General features: G+C 52.6%; 1 protein-coding gene across 1 annotated transcript in view; it reads right to left on the reverse strand.

Annotated features, from left to right (window-relative positions):
* Pak4 (p21 (RAC1) activated kinase 4) overlaps positions 1-12,176 on the reverse strand; it is a 39,429-nt gene extending 27,253 nt beyond the window's left edge. Inside the window, exon 1 of the mRNA XM_038340579.1 lies at positions 12,048-12,176. The gene's annotated coding sequence lies outside the window, so the exon portion shown is untranslated. The remainder of the gene's footprint in view (positions 1-12,047) is intronic.
* Positions 12,177-17,216: the final 5,040 nt, after the last annotated feature.

A 17,216-nucleotide genomic window follows, 5' to 3' on the forward strand; every position in this document is an offset into this window, starting at 1 on the left:
ACATAAGCTCTTCGACGTGATATTCACATCTTTAATACAAGCTCTTGCTGGTACTAAAGCTGGGTCAGCAGACAGTCCAAGTCCTAGCAGCCAGAACTGCCACTGGCAGTGGTGACCAGACATGGGTCCACAGGGCGGCTGGAGGCTTCAGGTGACCTAAGAACCCGAGGACAATGCAACTCTCTATTCTAGGAGTGAGGACATGGTGGGAGGCAGGCCCAGTGATGGGAAGAATGTTCTGGGCTTAGGGAAGCCATATCCCCCACCCCAGCCTCCCGGAGACCTCTGCCAGGTATGGGGAAAGAAGACATGGACAAGATAGGGGTAGGTCACAGAAATATGCATGTGCATGTATGTGAGTGTGTGCAGAGTACTGCCCAGTCCTCTGCATGGCCTAGGGAGAGGTGGCTGCCACACCACCAGGCACAGGAACCCACCGCAGCCCTTTACTGCCCGTCTGTGAATGCGAGCAACAGTCCTGCCTCCCGGAGTCGGATGCTTACAAAGGGCAGGAATGCCCCAGCGTCCTGAAAGCTAAGACAAGTGCCATTCTCCCCGCTCCAGGCCACCAGAGGTACCTTGGTGTGTCCAAGGGCATAGATCTGGTGAGTCTTTCTGCTGATGAAATGGAACTAGCCAAGAACTCACCCAGGCCTGAGACCTCATGGGAAGGCAGAGTGAGGCTGACAGTGAGGGTGAGGAGGGGGCAGGGCCAGTACCCAGAGGCCTTTCTCCAAGCTACCCTCCCCCAACCCAGGGCCACCAGAGCTTTGGGGCCTGTTGAGGAATGCAAGGAATGAAATCCCTCCCGGTGCAGCGATCTCTGGGTCCCTCCCCCTCCAGACACTTTCAGCCATGGGGTCCTGAGAAAGCCTAGGCCATCACCCAGTGACCCTGCTGCCCCTCCTCCCACTACCTGCCCTCTCCTCAGCTCCAGAAGCCCTTGTGCCCTCAGGGCTCCCATCTACAGGGTCCAGCCCCTCTGCCCCTCTGGGCCTTTATCCGTGTGTACACTGGGCAGCTGGAACCAGCGGGGAGCTGCAGGGTTGATGCCCAGCTGGGCAGCCAGCACCTGCAAAGCCCTCCTAGGCACCCTGACTTCTAAGGCAGGAACCCCACAATGAGTAAAGTGAGAACATGAAGCAGATACTAGCTGGAGAAGGGGACACTGGGACGGCGGCCCCTGCTGACGCAAGGAGATACAGGGTATCCCCAACTCCTACTAAGCCTACCAAGGGCCTCCCGATTCCCTTCCACCACACTCTGGGGAGACCTCAGCAGTCTTCCACATTCCTCAGTCTGTTCCCTGATAATTAAACAGTAAGCTGATTAGTCAAGGGAAACCTTTAATTAGCCCCTGAAACTGTTCAGGAAAATTACAGCCTCTCTGGGCACCCTCCCCACCCTCTGCAGGGACCACGATGGTGTCACAGAGACAAGCAGGGAATGGAGGAGGTCTTTGCCCTGCAAAGTGAAGCCTGGGGGCCAGGTGTCTTATGAGAGTGAAGGGGAGAACTCTGCTCTGTCATAAGTGGCTGGAATAAGCCCACAGGAGGCAGACAAGACCCCTGCAGGAAAGCATGGCACTGTTCTGAGAGCCGTGAGAGAAGACATAAATACACTGTAATGATCTGTTCTGTCCCTCCCCTGACCGCTGAGACAGGCAGATCATCCTTCCTACTTGTAGCCTGAATCCCTTCCTTTTTTCGCCTCTCTCTCGAAGAGGCAGCTTCTATCTCTCCCTTCTCCCTCCCTCCCTCTCTGTCTTTTCCTCTCTGCTTTTCCCCCCTCTCACTTTGCCCTCCATAGCCCACTAAATAAATATCCAACCTCACTCTGCATGGCGTACCTATCCATGTCTCTGTCTCTCGCCTGCAACGTGGCTCCCTGCCTGGAACCAGCTGCCTTCGGAGGCCTGCGGCGTGGTCTCGTGGCGTGCCCATCTGTCTGTCTCTCCTCATGGTCTCATGCACCTGGGACCGACTGCTCTCAGACCCCTGTTCGCTGCCTGCCAGCCACATGGCCACTCCTGCTGCCACTCCAGCCACACGGCCACTCCTGCTGCCACTCCAGCCACACGGCCCCTCCTGCTGCCACTCCAGCCACACGGCCCCTCCTGCTGCCACTCCAGCCACACGGCCCCTCCTGCTGCCACTCCAGCCACACGGCCCCTCCTGCTGCCACTCCAGCCACACGGCCACTCCTGCTGCCACTCCAGCCACACGGCCACTCCTGCTGCCACTCCAGCCACACGGCCCCTCCTGCTGCCACTGGGGACCCGCAGCACTTTTAATCAACCTATTACACACACCACATTCATGGATTGGAAGGCTGGGGGTGGGCAGGCGAGATGTTCAATCCCCAGAACCCACATAAAGACGGAAGAAAGTCGGTGTCACAACGATGTCCTCTGGCCCCCATAAGCACACTGCAGCACACTTGTGCACACTAACTCAGAAATGAGAATTAAAATGGCAAACAGTCTGAGGGCAGAGTGAGCAGGTGACCTGATGGGTTTTGAAGACCATTGAGAAGCTGCCCTGCCTGATGACTACCAGGGAGATGCCAATCAAATGGGAGGAGACACCAGGATCATCTTGGCACCAGGCTGTGGCTGCACCAAAGATCCCCACAGGTGCCAGGTTCATATTCTCATCTGGAAAATGGGTCAGATGGGTGTGGTATCCCCAGGATTCCCCGGGAAGGCCTGGATTACAGTACAGGAGCCCTGCACAGGGCACAGGGCCGTGGCATGCACCATCGACTAGTTTCCCTTACTAAAGACCTAAAGTGGACAGGTATCCTTATATGAACTTCCTTGGCCAGAGGTTGGGTCAGGCCTTCTGCCCCAAGCAGGGCAGCCCCAGGGGGTTGAGACCAAGAGAAAGAGACTCCATATGAGCAGCATCTCAGTCTGTAACCTCCTCTGGAGGTCACAACAGCCTGCTCACACTTGCTGGAGAAAGATAAACAATCCATTTGTATTTACATGGCAGGCACTGGGAGAAGCAGGTGTGGGGTAAAGGGAAACTAAAGGAGTGTATGCACTAAGGTCTAGGAAGTCCGGAGTGACTACCAGGACTTAAATGCAACCTTACTTGGGACCCCCAAGTCTTTTGATTCCTCAAAGGCTCCCATATACTCTCCCCAAAGGGCATCCACAGGAGCCAGGCTAGGGCCAGAGGGTTCTCTAGGCAGCATGCCTACAATGCCTCCCTACTTGGGTCCCCCAGTACATACTCTGGCAACGACTGTCAGTCCACCAACCTTTACAACCACTGTATACAAACCAGAAAGAACAGAGAAGGGACAAGGTGACAGCATTGCTCTTCCACCCCAGCCTGCCACTGTGAAGCTGGCTATGGTGGGGAGGGGAGCACCATAAACCAGCAGGGGCCGGGTCACAAGGGGATCTAAGCAGGGGGTAGTCCAGAGACAAGCCTGCAGTTCCCAGCTTGTGTGTGGGTGCCACTATAGACTTTGAAGTCAGCAGTCTCCCAAAGGGGTAGTAGTCAGTGCAGACGACGAGATGGCCAGGACTCTGAGAGCAGTTGGGACTCAGCCTGGAATGTTCCAGGAACCCTCTGCTGAGAAGAGTAAGAGTGGCCTGAGGTGAAGGCTGGGTGCCCAAGGGCCTTGTAAGGAGACTGGAACCACAGGGAGGGTCCTCACCAGGGCTTCTGGCTGTGCTGAGACAGACTAAGGGGACTGTGGGAAAGAGGGACTGAAAAGTCTGTGGCATGGGCTGGGAAGAAGGCAAGGACACAGTCTGAACAAGGAAGAAATGTGTCAGGTGCCAGATTATACTGGGAAAGTTGGGGAGAAGGGAGGAAGCAGTGAGGACCAGACCAAGGGCTGCAAGGCAAGGGAGACCATTACTCGAGCCAGTCCCAGGAACAGGCAGGTTGGAAGGCAGCCTGCTTTCAGTCACTTGTCACAGAGTCATTCTCTGGTCAAGGTTTGTGTCCCTAAGCTCAACTGAGCCTGACTTTTGGGCCCCCAGCACAGGCCTCCTCTCTTATTTCTAGAGGGCCTAAGAACTAGAATTTACAGAAACACAGGTGAAGAAGTGCTATCACAGTTTCTTGGCACTGAGACAGGAGAAATGCTACGAGTCTCAGGCCAGACTGGGCTACACTGTCAGACCTGTCTCAAAATACACAAACCAATAAATAAAACAAATAAAACTGGCCCAAGGTCAAGCAGAAAGGCTGACAGTACCAAGTGCTGTCAAGGGCCCAAGGATGTAGACTGGGTGACATGGAGCAAGGCAAGCTCTCACCACCATCAACTTGTCTCTTGATGGTGAGGACACCCTGCCCTCCACTCCTGGGAGTGGCCTGCGGGAAAGGGTATGGATGACAAGGGAAGTGGGAGCCCCTGGGAAGGGAGCACCCCCAGCACAGCAGGGGGCACCCCACACATAGCAGGGGCTCAGAAACAGATGGGGTGTATCAATGGGAGGAAGGAAGTATTGATGGACAGTCAAGCAGATCTATCTCACAGAGCTGAGGGGAAGAAGTGGGGTACAAAGATGAGCCACTGGGAGATTCCATGTCAGCCCAACAGCAGCTACGATGGTGCTGATTCACGAGCGGTAAATCGGTCAGGAAGAACAAACACACCATGGCAAGGATGGGGTAGACCCCATGGAGGGCATTATCCCAGGGGAGATGAGTGGGCTCCAGGGTGCTGTGTCTTCTGTCTATCTCCCCTGAGATGGGGCCAAGCATGTAGAGCCATCTTACGATGCTTGGTTCAGATAACTGTATTCTGTGCACTGTTCTAGTTTTGACAATTAGTAACAAGCCTTTAAAAGGCCACAGAACTGGGGCATGGAGAACTAGCTCAATGGAAAACAGTCGTGTTGAGTAAGCACGAAAGCTCAAGTCCTATATACCTATAACCCCATGGGGAAGACAGGAGGCTCCCGGAGCCTTCTGGCAGAAAAGGTAAGTTTTTACCCTGTGAGAGTCCCTTTCTTAATGCAGAGGACAGAGCTCAATAGAGACAAACAACTGAGGTCCCACGCTGGTTTCTGCACAGAACATGAACATAAAAAGCAGTAGAGTTGGGCTGGAGGGCATGGTTATGGGATGGAGTCCTTACCTAGAATCCATAAGTGTGCTGGAAGTGTGGCTCAGAGGTGAATTCTCACCTCCCATGTACACAGACCCTGGCTTTAATCCCTAGCAACACACATACACATGCATACACATACACACACAGTACGATCATAAACGCTGTATGTGGACACAGCATTTCAGTTGAATAACCTCTAAGTGGGCCCCTGTGGAGATCTGTGGGGAAAGAAAGGCAGGCTGTGGAGACCTGTGGGCAGCAGGGCAGGAGGGGGTCCCTCAAGAGAGGAACAAAGCTGCCTTAAGGTTGAGTTGCCAGCTCGGGGTAAGTGTGGAGAAGTCTTCAGTGTCCTATTTCTTCCCCTGGCCAATCTGACTGCTAATAGTGGGGACAGACAAGAGAGCAAGCCTTGGTCCTGGCCACTCTATCCTGTGGGAGTGGTGAAACCGAACCGGGAATCTGGGAAACTGCACAATGGGGCTTTATCAGAGTTTGCAGGGCAGGGAGGGGCGGGGCATCCTCTCCTGAGAGGCCCCACCTGTCTATGTCCCTCCAAGCTCCCCAGCAGCCTGGAATGAAAACACCACCTTGGAAGTGGCCAAAGTGCTAGCAGTTAGCAGCAGCTCTCCAGAGTCCAAACCCCAGCCCTGCTTACTGTGGCCAGCTGCCCTGCCTGGTCAGCCTTCCAGGCTCTTAATTTCCTGCCCTGCAAATGGATATGCTACACTTGCATTGACGGCAGGAGCCAGCAAGTTCAAGGACCGTAAGTTCAGGCCTGGTGGCTCACACCAGTAAACCCAGCAGTAGGGATGACAGGACAAGAAAACCACGAGTTCAAGGTCAGCCTGAGCTACACAGTGAGTTCCAGGTCAACCTTGGCTACAGTGTGAGACCTTTTCTCAAATGGACAAACAAACACAGGAAACACGAAGACAGGTTAAACAAGCAGAGAAACGCTGAGTATTCAGCCAGTAGCTTTCGCTACTGCATTCTGCCTGTGGAACATGCACTGCTGTCCCCCATTATGTCTTTGAAGATAAAGTCTATGAAGCCCATGCTGGCCCTGAACTCAGTCCGCCTGCTTCCCTCCTGAATGCTGGGATCACAGGTACATGCCACCACACCCAGCTAGGAGGCATCACCATTATCCCCATTTCACAGATGCTGGTAGGCTCCAAGGCAGACAGGAGCCATGGCTTGTCATGGGTCACACATCAGTGAGTAAGGGACAAAGCTGCCTTGAGAGCAGGAGGCCGGGAGGCAAGTCGCAGGTCTATTACCAGCTTGTAGAGGACTGTGCCCCAAGCCTCTTTTAGGAAAAGGGAAGCGATCAGGTACACCAGTGTCCAGAAAAGGACACTGAGGGGCCTCCCAACAACACACTCATTTAAAGGAGTTAGAACAGTGTGGCCCTCGGTCACAACCCAGGAGCCCACAAAGTGCCAGACAAGATCCAGCTAGAAGCAGCAGGAGTGCGGGGTCTTGAGATGGGGTGGGGGTAGCAGGAGCATGATGGCAGAGCTCCAGGTGCACAGCTCTGACCCTCACACTCCGTTCCAGGAGCCCACACTGGCACAGCCATGTTTAGCTTTCAGCCCTGTCAGCGGCACAGAAGGGGCAGGAGCATGCGAGTCATGGGACACTCAAGGATGTGCTCTGTTGTGATCAAGAGCTTTGGAGGCAAAGTGCAAAATGCAAGCCAGGTGTGACGGCACTCACTCGGGGCTGAGGCAGGAGGATTGAACGACACAAACATGGTGGTCTGCCCCATCTGAGTGAGAGCAAAGGGAAGGGCGTGCTTGCAGGAGCAGAATGACTGGCCTGGGGAACAATGCACTGCGCATCCTAGCCATCCTAGCCACCGCATCTCCGCCTGTGGGTTCCAGCGATGGCGTAGCGACTAGGTAACAATGTGCCTTCGTAAAAGGAAAATGCAGGAAGAGAAATGAGGTCAGTGACAGATGGCTTCAGGGTCCTTGTGGCACATGTGCTGGGGGTGGTGGTGGAGGATATGGGGTGGGAGGGGGCTGAGCACTGCAGCTGTCTTCAGGTAAGGCTGGGGACAGAGTACCAGGAGAGACATCTGGAAAAGCCATCAAGTTAGAACTCATGGAGGACTCAGCAGGCGCGGAGCTGAGGAGCACTTTGCAACAGGAGTCCCTCAAATCTGCCTTGGGCTTGGCAGGCAGGGAACTGAAAACACCCCATTTTACCAGGAAGAGGCTATCTCTTCCCCAGAGGATCCCAGCGAGAGGGACTGGCCAAGAGATATGCCAGTATTGAATATCAGTTAAGGAAGTCCCCACTGCCCCTTGGATTGCTGGCAAGAGCAGGACACCAGCAGCCCCAGGAGACAGGCTGCAATGAGCTGTGGCTTCTGTCATATCTGTCACTGTGTGCTCCCCTGGGATCTGGGGGAGTTCCCCTTCTGGCCTTCCTTAGCACACCCCCAAATCTTCCTGTGGGCCCAGGCGTCCAGCAGACAATAAGCTTCGGCCCCAAATGAGTGAGGGGGGCAGTCCATTTCCCTGGCCGTGACTTGGAAAGGGACAGCTTCCTACTGGCAGCATCTGTGGCCACCAGTCTCAGAGGGAGATGCAAGAAACAGCTGCTGGGGACACCCCTGACCGGCGTCTGGCCAGGAAGTCTACATCATAAGCCACAGGCCAAAAAAGGGTGCACGATAGTACAAAAGGAAGGGTGGAGTCATGGGGGTGCCAGCGGGGACACGGACTCAACGTGCACCACTCCTCACATCCAACGGGTCCCCAGGGAACCAGATGAAGCCCATGGGGATAGAAATGGCCACTATCCAATCAAAGCTACTCTCAGATCACTGGAGGATGACCAGTGATTCTGGAGCCCTGAACCAGGGTTCGAATCCTGTCCCTCTGTCCTGACACTTGCCTGCTAGGTATCTTAGATGTGCCTCCTATCTCTCTGGGTCTGTTTTCTCATGTCTAAAGCTGCAGGATCTACTTTCCAGATTGTTGCAAAGATCATGTGAGTTAATAGGGGAAGAATTCACACAGAACCCTCCTTCCACCTCTCCCACAATCCATCCCTCTGATAACACCCTGAGCTACCTCATGCTTCTGGTCCTCTGATCCTACCTCCTGAGGTTACAGGCATGCACTGTCAAATCTGGTTTTATGTGACACTAGAATGGAACCCAGGGACTCACCATGCTAGGCAAGCACTCTACCAGCTGAGCCACATCCCCAGCCAGCCGAAGCAAGCTTTATAACAGGAGAACGATGCCACCCAAGCTGTCCCCATGATGCACAGGAAGCCATGCTCCTCACCTGTCCCAGCTCTGCAGCACTTCCATGCACGCCTGGACCAACTCCATCTGCTCAGCTCCACTATCCCAGGCCCTTGGGCCCCAGGGCCTTGCCACCTTCCGGATCCACCACCTGCTGTTTTCCTACTCTCTGCTCAATGCCCAGTTCATTCCTTCTCAACCAGATGTCTTTCTCCAGAAAGCCCTCCCCTCATTGCCTGAACCACCCATTCAGACCCCTCTGATCTGGGTGTCACTATCCGGGGACAAATCTGCCAGGCTCTTGGGACCAATAACCATACAGGCAGAGTAACTAGGCTCATCCCCCCCCTCCCAGGTCCAGGCCATTTCCCAAAGGTCTAGCCTGGGAGGTATGCCTAAGGGGAGAGGGGCCAAAGCTGTGGCCAATGTCATACATGCCCTAGAGAGTAACGGCCAAAGCCCCTGAAACCTGCCCTCTATCCTGAACATGAGACTGAAGGGCATTGGGTACAGAAGTCCCACAGGCTGACTGCTCAGGTGGTCTCCACTGCCTGGAGTAACGGGGAGCCGTCATTCCAGCCTGAGGAAAGCATTCAAGCCAGAGCCACAACCGCCCCAGCAGAACAAGAGAATCACTGTGCACTGCCGGGAAGCACATAGCACAACCCTCTAGGAAAGCAACTTCCCAGCATCGGGGCCAAGTGTGATCTCCACCACGAGGTGTCAGGCCAGGCACTGCGGCCATGGCACACAGGAAACATTCAAGAATATTCATGACAGCACAGTGGCAGCTCCAGCCAGGACCTGACCACATGACCACCAAAATAAAAGGATGACTCCTAGGTGACCCATCATGAGACAACTTGCCCATCCAAGGCCTTTACAGTGCAGAACGCAGTATGGCGTGTTCAGATGGCACTGTATCTGTGCACTGTGGCACAGTGGACGCGAGCCACCCAGGAGTTTCCAAAGGACTGCAGCCACCTCAGCCCGACCTAGGGAAGTCAGATGTGGCTCTGTGGAGTTGGCTGATCAGGTAGTGCTGATTTGTCTAGGGAAAGAACTATCAACTATTAGCCTACTGTCTTCTCAGCAGTGAGGGTGGCTTTGCTGATCAAGTTCCCCAGAGAAGCTAGGCAGGAAGAGAGGAGAGGCGTGCTGTATAGATGGCATCCTGGTTGTCCTGTGGCCTGACAGGGATAGCTGGGTGACCCCTAACACTGAAAGCTCTGCTTTTCTCGCTAGCCTACCATGGAGCATAAGGAACAAAACTAGTCAAAATAAAAACAATCACTTAAGACCCCAAATTGAGCCGGGCAGTGGTGGTGCATGCCTTTAATCCCATAACTCTGGCAGGAGGATCTCTGTGAGTGCAAGTCCAGCCTGGTCTACAAAGTGAGTTCAAGGACAGTTAGGGCTACAGGAAGAAACCCTGTCTCAAAAAAAAAATAGAAAAACAAAACAAAACAAAAAAAACCCAAAACAAAACAAAAAACCCCAAACTGGGCAGAGACAAGGCAGGGGCCTGAACCTGGGCCTCCAATGACACAGCCCCCCATCTCCCCTGCCACGGCAAGGCTGGCAGGCTGGGCAGCCTTGCGGATCTGGTGCCCACAGCCTGCCAGCTCCCTGACACTGCCGTAGCAGTTTGGGGTTGGCTGGCTGTGGGTTAAGTCTGGAGAGAGCGGTAAGAGCATGGCTTCGACAGCGTGCCAGGCTACCTGGTGCCGACTGTATGCCAAGTGTCAGGCCAAGCCCTCCACACCCAGCACTCATTGGGCCCACTCTGCAGAGAAAACTGGGGTATTTCTAAGTGGCCCTTCTCAGGTTGAACTTCTGGGTCTGTCCCCTCCCCCATACACACTAGCCCAGGAGGGCTTGTGCACATATTGCTCTTTCTGACCTTGTGTCCCCTTCCTGTCCCTCTTACTCACCCTGAAGAGCTTCCTCAGGGACTTTCCAAGGACAGGAACCTCAGAACTGACCCAGACTGTTGGCACTCTCCCTATCTTACTTCATTTACAGAGCTGAGGCTCAGTGTCCCTTGGCTGAGGTCTGATCCCAGCCTGCTCCCACGGCAGAGACCGAGCGGGCCCTGTGGGTAAGGCTGTGTGGCTCTTGTCCCAGAAGCCAGCACAGTGCCTAACAGCCCCCCAGGGTACTTGGCAGCCAGCTAGTGCTGCAGGAGCACCCAGAACCAGCAGGAATGCTCATGCCTTCAGGAACCAGGAAGAGGCAGAATGGGCTCTCTCACGGAGGGAGAAAGAAAGTAATGCCAAGAGCTGCCCAGAGCTGGCCAAGTGTGAGTGACCAAAGTAGAAAGATGGCTGGCTAGGACAGGAGGTCAGAGCCCAGGAGGAGGACCAAGCCCCAAACTGAAGAGTTTGGGGGCCACAGAACAGCAGCAGTTTAAACGGTGGGGTCCATTTAAGACCACAGGGAGAACAAGGCTGGTTAAGAGGGGACTCCTAAGGTCACACCCACACAACCAGAAACTCACTGGACTCAGGGCCACCCACCAACATGCCACTCCCATAGGCCCTGTGGAACCACCCCTCCCAGGTCACACCCTCCCAAGGAGGCTAAACAGACACTCCGTTCCCACCCAGGGAGTGGCTTGGCTGGCTGCTTCCAGGAACAGACCTAGGAAGTGGACGGTGTGGCAGGTAGGGGCAGGAGCTTTGGTCAGCTTCTACCCCGTAGCAAAGCTTTCCTGGCGTTAGTTTTCCTGTCGGGGAAATAGGGGTGTCCTTTAATACTCAACTCCCCATCTCACAAGAGAAGGGATGAAAGAAGCCCAGGCGTACCCAGTGCGCTCTCGCGTTAAACATTAATAGGCACCAAGACTCTTTCTTTGAAAGGCAGCAGGCCATGGCAGCACTCGGGCCGCCACTCCAGAGCTGGAATCCCAGCTGCTCACCTTACTCATTAGCTGACCTGGGGCAAATCACTTAGCGTCTTAATAACAGCTTCGGCGGCCCCAGCGATGCTGTAGTGAGGGCTAAATGAGTACGTATGCAGAGCGGTCGCGCCGAGAGGGGAGCCTAGCCCATTATCAGAATGCTCCCGGTATGTGGCCTTCATTATTTGTGGGAGGGGGCTCCCTTTCTACTCCCACTACCAGGATGCACTTTTGAAGGCTGTTGGATGTCCCGGCCCCCTCCCCGCTGAAGGCACCCCGCTTGGGTGGGTTTTTAGCTTTTGACCCTAGCCGTCAGATTTGTATCTCTGTACGCTCTACCTACGCCCTGTCTCATACACCCCCAAACCTAAAACTCATTCACCTACTCCGCGGGTTGAGACTTTTAAATCGCCAACCAGGCCATCGCCCCTTTCTCTTGGCTGTGACCTTTGATCCTTACAGGCACGCCCTCTTCTTAAATTACTCTGAGTGCCCCCTTTTATGAGAACTATTCCGACCCCTCCTACGCGCCCCCACTTAGTGTTTCAAACTTTGCACAAATTTCCAAACACGGCCACGCCCCCTCCGCCAGCCGAGCCTCCGACCGCGACAGCCCTTTCCCCCTCCCTCATTGCCTGCGACCCTTTTCCAAGCGACCCCTTCCTCCGAGAGTGAACTTTGACCCCTCCGGCCCCGCCCCCCACAGCCGCTCTCGCACAGCGCGTGCCCGGACCACCCCCCCCCCCAACTCCCGGACCCCTAACCACAAGCTTCCTGCACGGTAACCCCCTAACCTACCGGCTTGGCGCCGCAGTCGCTCGCGGCCTAGCTACCCGGCCCGGAACTCTGCGCTCGCGCACTGCCTTCAGCTGTCTCGCGCCGCCGCCGCCGCGGCTACTGCCGCCGCCATGTTGAAACCCCAACGAACATCCGGGGCCTCCCCTACTCCTCGCCGCCCACTGGTCCCCATAGCAACGGAGCTGACCAGGTGGTGGGCGGGGCCTATTCGGGGGTGGGGCTATGCGGCAGGCAGGGCTCCCTGCAGCCGCTGATTGGTGAGAATTGTCCAATCGGAGACCTCAGGGAAAGAATGCGGAGCCGAGATTGGAAAATTTGGAAAAGTTGCGGGGACGCTAAATCCCCGCCCACTCTGGTTCTTAAGGGGAAATGACAGCTTTCTTGTCACAGAGATTCCTACCGGCTCCCAAAGAAGTAAAGACAGTGGAAGACAGTAACAGAATGGCCAGAAAGAGTTCTTACGCACCTTGCACGCGACTAGTTTTGGAATAAGTTGGATATCACAACCCTGTTGATTTAATTCCCATTTTACAGGTAAAGAAGCAGGCTTAAAGGATAGTACTTGGTTAATAACCTCAGGAAGCACGTAATAAGTTTTGAATGCAGTTACAGCAGAACCGGGGCTACTTGATCTTTTTTAATTTTTTTTTTAAAAATAATCTTTTGTTATTTCACATACCATTCCCAGTTCCCCCTTCCTTCTGACACTACATGATCTTAATCTTTTAAATAAGTTTGGGTTTGTTTGTTTGTTTTGTTTTTGTTTTGATAATTTGTCACAGATGTTTGAGATGCCTTAGTGGGTAAGATATGCTTGCTGCCAAGACTTGAGTTCAGTCTCAGGGACCCATATGGTGGAAGGAGAGAAATGACACCTACTAGTTCCTCTCTGACTGCCACAAGTGAGCCATAGACATAAATTAAATAAATAAATGTAATTAAAAATTTTAAATTGGTCAATATAAAAAACACTGGGAAAAAGCAACCCATAACCAAATACACCCTTTCTTCTGTGGTCTTACTGAAAAATAGAGATGCTTTCTCATCTGGAGGTTTTTGAGGGTCTTGTTTGTTTGTCTGGGTACTAGGCAGTGAACCTAGGCCTGTGCAGTGAGAGGCAAGCCCTCAGAGCTAAGTCACCAGCCCTAGGAGCTCTGGGTAAGTGCTTTACTGCTGAGCCACTTGGGCATCTGAGATCAGGCCTGACTTTCTCTGGTTCTTGTGTTGGCTTTTCCCTCTGTCTGGAAGAGTCTCTTCTTCAAGGCATCCTCCTGCCTCCCACTCACTGCTCCTTCAGGTTGTCTTCTCAGGAAGGCCTGGCATCCCCACCTTGTGCTACTAAACCCTTTGTCGGCTTCAGCTTATTTTCCTTGGCTGACTCTGGTTTTGTTTGGCTGGCCAGCTTTGGTTTCATGAGACAGGTCTTCAGTCTGTGACCCAGGCTGACCTTGAATGCCTCTTTGCTCACCTCGTGGCTACGTTCCCAGTGCCTTGATCTTATTGGCACGTGAGTGCTCAGTGCTATTTGCTGAAGGGGTGGTTGAATGAGGGGTAATCCTCCCCTCTAAAGATTCAGCGACTGCTTATTGCCTGCTCTCTGCACCAGAAACTCCAGACACAGAGCAGGCATTTGGTGTGTGTCTGTGGGAACTATGGATGACAGGCTGCTGATGAGGGATTCTCTGTCGACCTGTTTTTCTCTCCCTCTCTCTCCATCTTATTTCGGGTTGAACCCAGGGTCTCTGACGCACTTAAGGAGTGCTCTACCACCGGAATGGCAGGCATGTGTCACTATGCCTGGAAGGATGAACAGAATATTATATCTTTTTAAAATTTATTAATTTTTTTTAATTTTAGCTTGGCATGATGGAGCACACCTTTAATCCCAGCACTCGGGAGGCAGAGGTTGGTGGATCTCAGTGAGGGAGGCCAGCCTGGTCTACAAAGCGAGTTCCAGAACAGTCAGGGCTACACAGAGAAACCCTGTCTCAAAAAAAAAAAGTTATTTTTTACTACCTCCTCAGTATGTGTGTGTATGTGTATGTGCACATGTGGTACACATGTGCATGCAGTGTCCTCAGAGTCCTGAAGAGGACCCAGAAATTCTTTTAAAGCAAGGCATATATATATATATATATATATTATATATCAGCAGTGACACTCCCTGTCACTAAATATCTTCAAGAAGATTCATTTTAGGGCTGCCTATCAATGAACTTTAATTTGCTTAAACACATTTTCTTGTTGAGCTTCCACGCTGTGGTAAATATTTCGCTTTTATAAACCATCATCCGCACCACCAAGTAATGACACAAACCTTTAATTTTTTTTCTCCTTTTTGGTTTTGTCTATGCTGGGATTAGAGGCGTGCGCCACCAGCCCCGCTATCCCAAGCATTATTATACACCAGGACTTTTATGCTGAAATGGAATTGCTGGTCTCTAGATCACTCACTCACTGCTCTCTGTTGCCTCCCCATGGTCGGGGTGCACATTGCAAGGTCCCGCATTCAAAGTGTCCTCTGCAACGGTCCCTCCACCCCTTTCTGTTGCTTTTCCTCCTTTTCACATTTGTTCCGTTCACCCGTGTATGAGTGTGAAGCAGAGCAAAGAGGATGTTCCCCCCTTCCACCATGTGATTCTTAGGGTCGAATTCAGGCCGTCGGGCTTTGTGGTAAGCTATCTTGCCCACTGAGCTGCCTCCGCAGCCCTCTCGGGATTTTAACTGAGTTCTGACATCAAAGGCCACGTTCTTAAACACTGCTCACACCAAGCCCTCGCTGTGAGCCAATCACGTTGAACAGTGGTAACGCCAACGTTGACGGAGCGTGCTATGCAGCAGTCCCAGTACTAAGCATGTAACAAACACTCCTTAAATTTTGCGGTGGGGCTCTCCCAGGAAGATGTAAAATTTAACATCTGTTTCCACGCAGGGATGGTGCGTGCCAACAGCACACAAGTTTATTAGGGTTATTTATGGGGCGGTAGAGAGCTACAAATGACTGCACACTCCCTCAAATCACCCCCCTCCAACTCATCCGATTTCCTATCCCATTTTATGGTGCTCTAGGGTTACCCCAAAATGGTACAAACCAGGGCTTAGATCGCCACCTAGTGTTATAAAGGCTAATTACAGGCCCGGGTGTTTTGTGATTATTTCTTGATCCTTAGGGAAGGATGCTGCTGTAGGTGTCAGCAACGCTGTCTGAGCCTGGAAAGGGTCACTTGTCTTGCTGCAGTCTGGCATGGAGACCAGCTAACAGGTGGTTTGCAAGACGATTATTCTAGATAAGATTGGGAGGGCTGGTGTCACTGAAATCCTCACAAAAATCTGTATGCACTATTAGTTATTCCCATTCAAAAGATGTGCAAAAGAGACACAGAGAAGGTAAGTAGCTTCTCCAAAATCACACAAGCAAGCTGACTTGAGGGTCTGGACTTCTGACCACTTTTTCCCCAAGAAAAATAGCATGAATAAGATTTAAAAACACAAAATAAAATGATGAAGACTAGAAAATATTTTATGTGCCATAAAATACTCCCTGCCTAGAATCCCCCAGTGAGGGGCTGGGGTGTGGCTCAGTGGTAGAGCCCCTGCCTAGAATCCCCCAGTGAGGAGCTGGGGTGTGGCTCAGTGGTGGAGACCCTGCTGAGGATCCTCCAGGGAGGGAGCGGCTGGCACTCTAGCTGACCTGTGGAGTGCAGCATGAGCGGATTGCAAATGGGCTGGCCTGATTGAAAGAAGCCATCTACAAAAAGCCAGTACTGCCCAGCTCCACTCTCGGTGTTGCAGAAAAGGCAGAGCTAACCTACAGCGGCAAAAGTAGATTACTTGATGCCAGCGACTGATGGGAGCTGGGGCTGTTTGCTGCAGGGAACCCTGGGAGACAGAAATGTTCTCTCTCAAGCCAGGGTGTAGGGCCACTCCCCTCTAATCTCAGCACTAAGGAAATGGAGGCAGGAGGATCAAATGTTCACGTCCACCCTCGGCTGTATAGTGGATTTTGAGGCCAGCTTGAGCTACATGAGAAACAGAACCATAAGTCTCACATAGCCTCAACCTAGAACGCATGATCCTCCTGCCTCCGCACTGCAGCCATGAGTCAAGCACCAGGCTTCCTTTTTCTATTTATAGCCGTCGATCGATAGGAAGGGCACCATCCTTCTGCCCAGTCTATCCATCCATGCCAGCTGGGTGCGCCGGCTGGCGGGCCACTTAGGTGCTATGTTGGTTATCATCACCTCCTGCAGTGTGAAGTGCAGGTGACCAACTACCAATGCCCACGTCCCTTCTCTCATTATGTCACAACCTCACTAGGAAGAAGGCCAAGAGAGGAAGGAGGTTGCGAAGTCTATGCTGCTGAACACTGCTATATGTGTATGACGGATGGTGTTTAGTCAGCTCCAACTCATTGATTTCGAGGGAGGAGATGCAAATGCTGTTTCTGGCTAAGAGTGGCCCGCTTGGGGCTAGAGAGATGGCCCAGCGGTTATCCCAGTTTGGTTCCCAGCACCTCTATCCATGCAGCTCACAATGACTGCTGCTCCGGGGAATCTTGATGCCCCATTCTGACCTCCTCACCTGCTCACACATTCAGTATTCACTCACACAGACAAGCATACATAAAAATAAAATATATAAAGGTGGAGTGTGGGGCCAGGGGGAGAGGTGGAGGGCGGGCGCTGCAGAGCTGGCTCCGTATCAACAGCTTACAGCACCTGCACACACAGACGCATGCATAGCACATCTTTTTTAAACAAATTCTTTTTAATATTACTATGGAAATATAACTAGACACAATTAACTGCTGCTTTAAATGTGACCAATCTAGCTAGGCGGTAATAGCACACGCCTTTAATCCCAGTACTTGGGGAACAGAGGCAGGCAGATCTCTGTGAATTCAAGGCCAGCCTGGTCTACAAGAACTAGTTCCAGGACGGGCTTCAAACCTACACAGAGAAACCCTGTCTCAAAAAAAAAAAGTAATCAACAGAATCAATTTAATCCCCATTTAAATGCCCATGACATTCTCCAGAGATAAAGAAAAAAATGATAATCAAGAATTAAAGAGATGGCTCAGTGGTTAAGAGCACTGGTTGCTCTTCCAGAGGAACTGGGTTCAATTCCCAGTGCCCCCTTTGCTCACAACTGGTTCTAGTTCTCGAAGAT

This window comes from Arvicola amphibius, chromosome 8 (assembly GCF_903992535.2).
Source record: "Arvicola amphibius chromosome 8, mArvAmp1.2, whole genome shotgun sequence".
Taxonomy (NCBI): Eukaryota; Metazoa; Chordata; class Mammalia; order Rodentia; family Cricetidae; genus Arvicola; species Arvicola amphibius.